Source organism: Portunus trituberculatus, chromosome 25 (assembly GCF_017591435.1).
Source record: "Portunus trituberculatus isolate SZX2019 chromosome 25, ASM1759143v1, whole genome shotgun sequence".
In the NCBI taxonomy this organism is placed as follows: Eukaryota; Metazoa; Arthropoda; class Malacostraca; order Decapoda; family Portunidae; genus Portunus; species Portunus trituberculatus.
Window position 1 is genome coordinate 3,757,501 of NC_059279.1, and position 10,974 is coordinate 3,768,474.

At 42.0% G+C, this 10,974-nt stretch overlaps 1 protein-coding gene across 1 annotated transcript in view; it reads right to left on the reverse strand.

Moving 5' to 3' along the window:
- LOC123508806 (carbonic anhydrase-related protein 10-like) overlaps nt 1-10,559 on the reverse strand; it is a 209,147-nt gene extending 198,588 nt beyond the window's left edge. The window contains exon 1 of the mRNA XM_045262722.1: nt 10,228-10,559. The gene's annotated coding sequence lies outside the window, so the exon portion shown is untranslated. The remainder of the gene's footprint in view (nt 1-10,227) is intronic.
- Nucleotides 10,560-10,974: the final 415 nt, after the last annotated feature.

The window sequence follows — 10,974 nt, forward strand, 5'->3', positions numbered from 1 at the left end:
AGAACAAAACAACATACAATAACACACTATAGATCAGATCAGCACGTGGCAACCCTTCTACAAAACACACATAACTTAACACACACGAAGGCTAAACCACTAAACCACATGAGCTCAAACCTCAAATCACCCCAGCTCGAATCAGAATACCCTGGCTCACATTTTTCCCTCCCGGTGTGAGTCTCGGCAACGCAACACGAATGAGAGAAGCTAACATTCTTACCCTGAGCATAATCAATGTGGGAAGGAGTGATGGGGCCAATATTTCAGCGATCATCCATTAAGCTGAGAGGAAGGAGGGGGCGTTTTATCACGACTTTATTACTTACGCGGTGAAATACTCCATCCCGGGGCCACCAGCTAGCTAAAAGGGGTTATCGGGACTCACTCATCATCCTCTGCTTATTGTCTCCCTCACGCGGGCCTCAGTGCACTCATCAATCGTCACATGCGTCTATCAGAGAGTAGCGTCTTTCGAGGAAGGGGTGAAGAAAGAGAAGGTACAGGAAGACGAGGTAGAGAGAGCAAGGGCAGAAAAGGTACAGGGAGACGAGGTAGAGAAAGCAAGTAGAGAAAAGGTACAGGAAGACGAGGTAGAAGAAGTAAGGAAAGAAAAAGGGGAGATAAGAAACAAAGTAAAAGATGGAAGGTGAGCAATGTGATGTGTGTAGTGATGGGGAAGGAAGAATAGGGCATAGGATGAAAGAGAAGGTACAGGAATAGAAGGTAGAGGAAGTAAGGGATAGAAAATGGCGAGATAAGGGATAGAGGAAGAGATGGAAGAGGACCAAGATTGTGATGTGTGTAATAAGGGGAGAGGAGGAAGAGGGTATAGGAGTGATAGGATAGAAGGAAAAGAAGAGGAAAGAGGAAAAAGAGAAGGAGGAAGAGATTAACAGATACAAGAAGATAAAGGATAGAGGAGGAAAAGAAAGAGAAGGAGTGTGTGTGTGTGTGTGTGTGTGTGTGTGTGTGTGTGTGTGTGTGTGTGTGTGTGTGTGTGTGTGTGTGTGTGTGTGTGTGTAACTCGGAAAACTTCGATCCATATCTAGCCAAGACGTGTTTCAAGCTTCCATCCACACTCCTTTTGCTACTGAAGACTACTTGACTTCAGACCACTGAAAGCAATTGTCCAGGATGAATGTACGTGGACATTTAACATTAAGGGAGTAATATATAGCACTGACATACGTGCAGGAATCCAGTGGCAGTGATATATGCGCCATGTTCCAGAGTGTGCCGCAGCTTAGCACTCACTGGCTGTTTGTGTGGGAAATATGATAGAGGGAATATATTGACAGATGAATTATTTGTTGGTAAATGAACACCGAAAGAGATTGGGTCAGGTAAAGCTCTTATGGGGAGTTTTGTGTCAGTTTTACTCAATGATGGAAGTGTTTTTTGTGTATTGTTCTTTAGTTAGTTAATTTGTCTGTGTGTGTGTGTGTGTGTGTGTGTGTGTGTGTGTGTGTGTGTGTGTGTGTGTGTGTGTGTGTGTGTTCCGTCTCCCTCCCTGCAGAGTTCACCGGTTTCCTGCACATCAAAAGACACGGTGAGCTCATAGAACTGTCTCTATTATTTCAGATGAGAGGCTCGAGAAAAACAACTTTATTTCTGTACCAGATAAGGTAACGTGGAAGAGTCTGACTTACCTAGAACGAGGAAGAGATAGATCAGAGTTTCTACTTAGTGGTTGAGTGGAAAAGATTACCAGGTGCACACACACACACACACACACACACACACACACAGACACAGACACAGACACACACACACACACACACACACACACACACACACACACACACACACACACACACACACACACACACACACACACGCATATCATATATTTCTCATTCTCATCTTTCATTTCCTCTTCCCCTTCTTGTTTTACTTATTTTCCTCCTTCTCCTCCTCCTCCTCCTCCTCCTCCTTCCTCCTCCTCCTCCTCCTTCCTCCTCATGGCAGCGAGGAAAGAAATAATTCAACCAACATCTCACCCACTTTTACTTTGCAATAACACAGCTTTGTTTAACATACACGCCAAACTCTGAGAAACTTGCTTCAGACAACATATAACTTCACCTTGAAACACACACATCCACAAAGAACACAGTTTATTTCATGTATTGTGAACTGTTAACATTCATCCTTTTTCAAGACATTTGTTCCCCAGTTTTGGATAATCCTTTTGATTTTCCATATGGAAGACTTGCTCGTTTGTGAGATTCTTTTTATTTCGTCTTATGCTTGTGTTATTCGCAAATAGGAGGAGTTGATAGATAAATGAGTATACTAATTGAAAGTCAGGGAAAAAAATGTCATAGGTAGAATAATTAACAGAATGAATACGTAAATTATATGAGACGTTCGAGTTGAAAATAAAAGAGAAAACTAAATTGTCTTACAAAGAATGAACAGTGAACACAAAATAAATGCTCAGAAAAAATATATTGCCATTACCGGGGTGCTGAATCCACTTGGACGTTGGCCACCACTGATCTCCATTCTTGCCTGCACATGGCTCTTCTTAACATGTCGGCAGTTGTTATTTCTTCTCTTACAGATGTCTTTAGTCCATCAGTATATTTCCTGGGTGGTCTTCCCCTTGTCCACCTTTTCCAGTTTGGCATGTGTGTTCTAGTTGTTTCCTCATGACGTGTCCTACGAAACGTAACTGTCTCTTCCTGATTGTCTCTATTATTTCTCTTTGTGTTCCTATTTGTTGCAGTATTTCTTCGTTTGCCTTATGTTCTGTCCTTAAAATTTTCAGTATCCTCCAAATCCACATTTCTACTGCTTTTAACTTTTCCTGCATTTACTTACTAATTGTCCAAGTTTCAATATTGCTATACAATGAATGAAAAGAATAAAGAACAGAATAAACAAGCAATATATGTATATAAAACCGTCAAAAATTGAGAGAAAAAAGTGAAAACTACACGTGACAACACGAAAACAAGAAAAAATTAAGACCCAACACAAAACAAAACACAGAAACAGCAGCCCTTCACCCCAGGAACATTGGTCATTGCGAGGAGCACAGTAGGGATGCCAGCAGATCGTGGCCACTTTGCTAGACTGACCTATTAACCAAACCCACACTGCCTGCCGTTGTGTGGGGTGACTAGGGAGATTACACCACAGAGGAGGAGGGAGAGGAGGAGCAGGAGGAGGAGGAGGAGGAGGAGGAGGAATAGGACGATGAGGAAGTGGAGTGGAGGGAGAGGAGAAGGAAGGGTCGTAGCAGCATTCATTTCGATTACTGTTGAGTCTGTACTTACTTTGCTCGTCTCACTAATACATGTGGTTTCCCTCGGCGCAAATATCAGGTTACGTTTGGTTTTCCAGGACCAGTACATTGTTTTTGGTGCGTTTTCATTGTGTTCAAGGACGAAGAGAATATTAAAAAAGCTGGAGACAAAAAAGGAATGATATAAAGAACCTCCACAAGACAACAGTGCAAATTGTGGTAAGGAGGAGAGAATCAGAAGGCGACGATGATAACGACGGGTAAAACACAATAAGAAGTATGTAGGAGGAGGAAGAATAATAAGAGGAAGACCACAAACAACAATAGAAGACAACTCGACAACAATGCTGGAGTTAAAGAAAAAGAGAGCAGAAGAATGAGAGGAAAAACAAAGGAAGAAAAGAAAGCGGAAGGGAAAAAGAATAAAAAAGGACAATGAAGACGAAGAAAAGTTAGACAAGACCTGAATTAGAACAAGGACGTGGAGGGAGGAGAAAAGAAGGAAAAAGAGATATAACATTGGGAAAAAAGAAATAGAAAAGAAGCAAGAGTAGAATAACCAGTAGAATAAGAAACACTAGAAGGACAACAGGAATATACTCGTAAAAACCACACTTATTAACAAAACACTCGTACTTACACATCCCTACATGAAAAAAAAAAAACGTAATGAATAACAAAAATAAGAAGCCACAGAGATTTCAAGACATCCTCCAAACTTTCATCACCATTTCTTATATTTATTTAGACGAATTAATTTTCTTTTTTCCTTCTATCAACCACCTTACATCACTAAAAACAAACACACAGCAGAGATACACAGGCAGCGAGGACAGCGAGGTATATACACCCAAGCCACACTCAACACTTTACCAACTTGACAAGAGGGGTACGTCCACGGAGAAGGAAAGAGAAGGGAATACGAAGCAGTGTAGGGGCGTGCTGGTGGCTGGGACGGGCAAGGACCAACAGAGCCCAACACGTAGCAAAGTTGTCTACTTCTTGAGCACGATAACAGGAAAAGTTTGAAGATGAGGGAGGTTTTTTTCGACTCTCTGGGACCTCTATGTTGGTGTTGTTATTACGTGTGTTTATTGATGTTATTGTTTTATTTATTTTGTTGTGTTGTCGGTGTTATTGTCATTAGTGTTATTGTTGTTGCTGTTGTTGTTCTTTGTTGTTGGGTAGATTTTGTGGGAATGCTGTGCTACTGTGTGTGTCTGTGTGTGTGTGTGTGTGTGTGTGTGTGTGTGTGTGTGTGTGTGTGTGTGTGAGTGTGTGTGTGCTCTCTCATTTCTCCTTTCTTATCCTATCCTCTGGCCTCCTTCCCCCCCTCTTTTCCTATCCTCTCTGGTCTTCTTTCCTATTCCCGCCTCTTCCACCTCAGCTTCCTGTCTCCGCTCCTCATCTCTCCCCTCCTCTCTGATTTTTCCCACGGTAGGTTCGCCTCTCTTAAAAAAATATTCTCTTTTTATACTTTAAGCCGGAAGGTAATATTTTTTTCTTCCCGAGGTGGCAAGAGGCGAGGAGGGGAGAGAGGGGGAGGGGGAAACTAATTAACCTGGCGAGGCGTGGCGGCGGACATGCAGGTATGTTTAAGATTTACCTGTGTTACCTGAAGCGTCATAAATTCTCGTTTGTGTAACCATGTGTCGCGTATATATGTGTGTGTAAGCAAGGATTATTATTATTATCATTATTATTATTATTATTATTATTATTATTATTATTATTATTATTATTGTTGTTGTTTATTATTAGGAGGGTTGGTTTGCAAGTCAATTGTGTGTGTTTTCATATTCTCTCTCTCTCTCTCTCTCTCTCTCTCTCTCTCTCTCTCTCTCTCTCTCTCTCTCTCTCTCTCTCTCTCTCTCTCTCTCTCTCTTCCTTTGCTTTCTTCCATCCCACCGCACTTCTCTAAAACTTTATCCTTTCAAGCATCATCCCCTCTTCCCATCCTTTTTTTCGTAGTTATTTTTCCTCTCCTTCCCTCCTTCATTCCTTCCTTACATCCTTGCCTTTCTCACTCACTCACACACTCACATACACTCATTCATGCTCATATTTCCTCATTCACTCACTCTTTCACTAAGTCCCTTCTTCCTTCACTTACTCACTCACTCACTCACTCACTCGTCCATTCCTCGTTTTCTTCCTTAATGTATTATTCCTACTCTTCATGCCCCACTCACTTTACCTCTCACTCATTCATTCTCCATTTACCCACATTTTTTTTTTATCTCAAGTTTCGTCTCAACTCTTCCCTCTTTTCCCCTCCAGTACTTTTAACGTAGGCTTAAGTAATGTATTTTTCCCCTCTCTTATTTTTTTCCTCTATCTTTCCTCTTAACCTCTTCAGTACCATGACACGTTTTCATATTAATTCCGCTTACTGTATGGCGATTTTTTACAGCTTCAGAAACTTATGTGGGGGATTGAAATAGTGAAGGCTCTAGCTATCAACATTCTGACCTCCATAGATCCTTCCTAGTGTCAATAAAATCATCTATCACACCCAAAACTCAAGGTAAAAATGCGTTCCAGTATAGAAGGGATCAACCTACACACACACACACACACACACACACACACACACACACACACACACACACACACACACATTTAATAAGAATGATACGCGTTCTCAGAAAAAAAATTATAATGGAAAATAGAGAAGAATATCTATATTTTTTTTATTTACTATTATTGTTACTTCTTTTATTTTTGGGGTATTTTTTGTTAAGTTTGTTTTGAATCTTTGGCTTGAGAAGAATAAGCATGTGTGTTTCTAACTTTAAAAAGAAACTTAGTAAGGGTTTTACTTTATATTCTATTATTTTGTTCACTTTTCCGTGGTGGTCGTGGTGGTGGTGGTGGTGGTAGTGGTGGTGCTGGTGCTGATGGTGGTGGTAGTGGTAGTGGTGGTGGTGGTGGTGGTGGTGGTGGTTGTGGTGGTGCTAATGATGATGGTAGCGGTGGTGATTGTGGTGGTGATGGTGGTGGTGGTGGTTGTGGTGGTGGTGGTTGTGGTGGTGGTTTTGGTGGTGGGGGTAGTAGTGGTGGTGGTGATGGTGGGGTTAGTAGTGGTGGTGGTAGTGGTGGCGGTGGTTTTTAAGGAATCATCACAAAAATAGAAAAATAGGAGAGAAAAAGAGAGACAAAAGTCCCTAAGTGGAGTAACAGTGTAAGTTAGGTAACTCTCTCTCTCTCTCTCTCTCTCTCTCTCTCTCTCTCTCTCTCTCTCTCTCTCTCTCTCTCTCTCTCTCTCTCTCTCTCGTTTTCTATTTCTAAATGCATTTCCTTCTATATTTTTTTTTCTCTCTCATCTATTTTTTTTTTCTTCTTCAAGTCTGTCTATTGTCCTGAATGAGATTTAATCGCTTCATATTCTTTTGTTTATTTTCTTTATTTCATTTTTATTTTTTCCTTCTAGTTGTTATCCTCTTTTTCTTTCATTTTGTTTTCCGGCTTCTGTTCTAATTATTCGCGTTTTCCTTTGTGTTTTGTTCATCTTTCGCTTTCTTTTTCTTTCCTTAGATTTCCTGTCAATAGCAAAACATGTATGAAAATTAAAGTTTGTTTGCTACAATCTCTCTCTCTCTCTCTCTCTCTCTCTCTCTCTCTCTCTCTCTCTCTCTCTCTCTCTCTCTCTCTCTCTCTCTCTCTCTCTCTCTCTCTCTCTCTCTCTCTCTCTCTCTCTCTCTCTCTCTCTCTCTCTCTCTCGCATCGTGTATAGATAGGGAAACAAAGCATTCATCAGTTCCGCCTCTCATCCTGTTCTTATTTCCAGTGAGCGACGCATCCTCCTGTAGGTCTTATCATTTCAGTCATATGAATCCTCTGTATCCTATCTCTCTCTTATCACACGTTCATCCTCTTCGTTCCCTTTAATTCAGTCTTCTCGTCCTGGCCTTATCCTGTCCTATCCACTCTGTTTCTGTCTCTGTGTCTGTCTCGTTCTGTTTCACCGTATGGTTTTAGTCCTTCCTGGAGTCAGTTGCTTTAGTTTCACCTTAAAGTGGATTTCATGTTCTCTCTGCTTCACTTTCACTCTCCATGTTCGTCAGTGTCAGTCATTGTATTCTGTATATACTTCACTATCTCAAACTAACTCTTTCTTTTATGGGGGAAATCGTATGTGTGTGTGTCTGTGTGTGTGTGTGAGTGTGCGTGGTGAGGCGCTAATGTTCTACTATAAATTAAGCACTCAGGGATATAGTTTTTTGTCACCACTCTAGCACCAGAAGCACCATTAACACCTGTGCCTGGCCGTGCGTTACTCACTCACGGATTGGCAGAGGTATTCAGACTCGTGCATCACCCTCACACACCCTCACGTCGCCCCGGCAGAGGAAAGAGGTGTAAATCATTCTTTGTTGTGGGAGAAAGGGATTTTGCATTGTCAGTTCCCCTTGTTTTGTGTTTACCTGGTGGCGTTGGTGTTTCATTATATATATTGCTGCTGTTACTGCTACTCTTACTACTACTACTACTACTACTACTACTACTACTACTACTACTACTACTACTACTACTACTACTACTGTTCACTACTACTACTACCATTTCCAATATTTTCTTTTATCATTATCTCTCTCTCTCTCTCTCTCTCTCTCTCTCTCTCTCTCTCTCTCTCTCTCTCTCTCTCTCTCTCTCTCTCTCTCTCTCTCTCTCTCTCTCTCTCTCTCTCTCTCTCTCTCTCTCTCTCTCTCTCTCTCTCTCTCTCTCTCTCTCCTCTCCGTCCCCTCATTTCTTTACACTCAGGTCACACCGTCACAGGTAGCGCCGGGCCGCCCTAACCTCGTTACTACAATACTATAATGTACCGTTGCACCGCCAGTATTGTTAGGTTACGCCCTCACCCCAGAACATTACTGCCGGTACTACTACTGCTACCACTTCTACTTCTCCTCCTCCTCCTCCTCCTCCTCCTCCTCCTCCTCCTCCTCCTCCTCCTCCTCCTCCTACTACTACTACTACTACTACTACTACTACTACTACTACTACTACTACTACTACTACTAATAATAATAATAATAATACTGATGCTGCTATTACTACTACTACTAACTTTACTACTGCTAATAATAATTCTACTACTACTACTACTACTACTACTACTACTACTACTACTACTACTACTACTACTACTACTACTATTAATACTGCTACTTCTACTTCTGTTCATACTTACAGCTGTAAATTCAACAACTAACACTATTTCAACACCACTACCACTGTATCCTCACCACTACAGTAATTGCAATGTCTTTACTACAAACACCACCACCACCACCACCACCACCATCGCTTGGTTACAATGAAGCAGAATCATGTTACGGACGTGTTCTCACCATTACTGCAACATCTGTGCTTCCCTTTCCTCCGCGCTAACAAGAAGGATAATAACAACAAAACAAACGGTAAAGTGGACATAAAATAATACAATCACAGCTAGGCATCCAAATTTGTTCTCTCTCTCTCTCTCTCTCTCTCTCTCTCTCTCTCTCTCTCTCTCTCTCTCTCTCTCTCTCTCTCTCTCTCTCTCTCTCTCTCTCTCTCTCTCTCTCTCTCTCTCTCTCTCTCTTCTCTCTCTTTTTTTTTTTTTCGTCTTCCTCTTCCTTTCCTCTTTTTGTTTTTCGTTTCTTTTCCTTCCCTCCCTTTTCTCTTCTCGACTTTCTTCCTTTCTTTTCCTTTCTCTCCTTCTCTTTATTTTTCTTTCTCCAATTCCTTCTTTCTCTAGTTTTCTACCTTCTTTCTCCTATCTTTGTTCTAGTTCCCCTTTTTTTTCTTTCCCATACTTCTTCTCTCTTCTCTCTTTTTTTTCCTTCCCTTTAATCCTTTTCCTTTCACTTTCCCTTACACTCTTCACTTATCCCTCTCCTTTCTTACCATTCGCTTTTCCTCCTCTTTCTCATCCCTTCTCCTCTCCTCTCATTTTCTTTCCTTTTATTCTTTACCATTCGCTTTCCATTCTTCCTTTCCCCTCCCCTTTTCTTCCTTTCATCCCTCTCCTGCCATTTCTCTCCTTACCTTCCCTTCCCCTACTTGTTCTCCCTTCCTCGCTTCCCCTTCCTTTACTCGTCCCCTCCCCTCCCTCGCCTCTCGTAAGTCACCTGCCTGCATTCCCCCACAATAACCACCACGAAGGGACCAACACATTACGACTCTCGGTCCCGCAGGTGGAAAAAAAAAATTTCGCAACACACAACAGGTTTCTGCAACGCGATGTACATGTATTGTGTTGCACCGCTAGCGTCACCTGGAGGCAACACAGGGATGGCCTTGCAATACTGGTGCTGTGGACTAATTGAAATCTAGATACGAAAAGAAAAAGGATGGGAAATAAATACCGTATAGGTAAATAGAGATGTTTAACACCCTTGAGTACCATAACGCGTTTCCATATTCATTCTGGTTGCTAATTTTGTGATTTAAACAGCTTCAGAAACTCATGTGGGGATTAGAATAGTGAAGGTTGTAGCTATTAATCTTCTGACCTCCATAGACCCTTCCTAATGTCAATAAAATGATAGAATCGTACACAAATCTTAAGAAATAATGTGTTCTAGTACTATAGGGGTTAATTTATCCATGTCTTTTCGATACGCCATGGTTAATGCTTTGTCTCATGTGTCTATGTGAAGGTTAAGTTGGAATATCATTACTCAGATAGATAAATGAAAGGTAAACAATGTATGAGTAAATAGAGAGAAAGTTAATATATTTTTTCTTGATTCCCAATATCGGAATTTTGTATTAGAAATTAATATACGAAGCTTCAGGCAGATTACTATTGCTCAGATGCGTAAAGGAAGAGAAAGGAAAGGAAAAACAATGCATACGTAAACAGAGAAAAGTTTATATGCTTTCCCCGATGCCCGATAACCGATTATTGCATCAGAGATTAATATACGAAGCTTAAGTCGGATTACTGTTACTAAGATGGATTATTGTCGTCGTATACTCACCCTTGTTGCTTCGCTGAATAGGTCGAGGCGCTGAGACAGACAGACAGACAGACAGAGCAAGACAGAAGCACTAGGGCATGGATCACGCTTCCCTCCACAACTGTAGCATAGCCGTCACATATCTCACAGTATTTCACTCAAAATTATACGTCAACTCACTACCCTGTGGATTGAAGGCGCTGGGGCTGCGTACGAGAGCGAGAGAGCCTCCACAGATGGTGTAATCACGAGTAATCTGCGTTCAGGTGCGAGCTACGAGGGTTACGCCAGGGTAGGTGAGGTGAGGAGCGAGAGTCAGGCCGCCGCACCGCACGTCCTCTCCCTCCAGCGGTCGGGAGCACACTGGCAGGCCGGGATGGTTGGCGGTTTATATACAATACCTATGTTTGGCGCCGACCCGACCCCAGGCCCTTCCTCTCTGCCTCGCTGACCTCTCAAAGTGCCGCTCCGGACCTTAGTAACTCCCTGCCTCCCACGGTCGGGCATCAGTCAGTGCCACGCGAACTCCAACACATCCAGGGTTCACTTCTCGGATTGAATTTCGCAGAGGAATCCATCTTGAAGTGATTTGAGACATTGTTATTTTGTCAGTTGCTTGCTTTTGGTACCCGTCTTGGATCAAGGTCACATTAGTAGCATAATGTTTCAAGCTTTCTTCACTGCTGCACTGTATAGATGAAGAAATACTATCGGTTTATGGACAAAGGTTGAGAATCGAGACTGAGATGGAGTAGCCATGTCACGAGA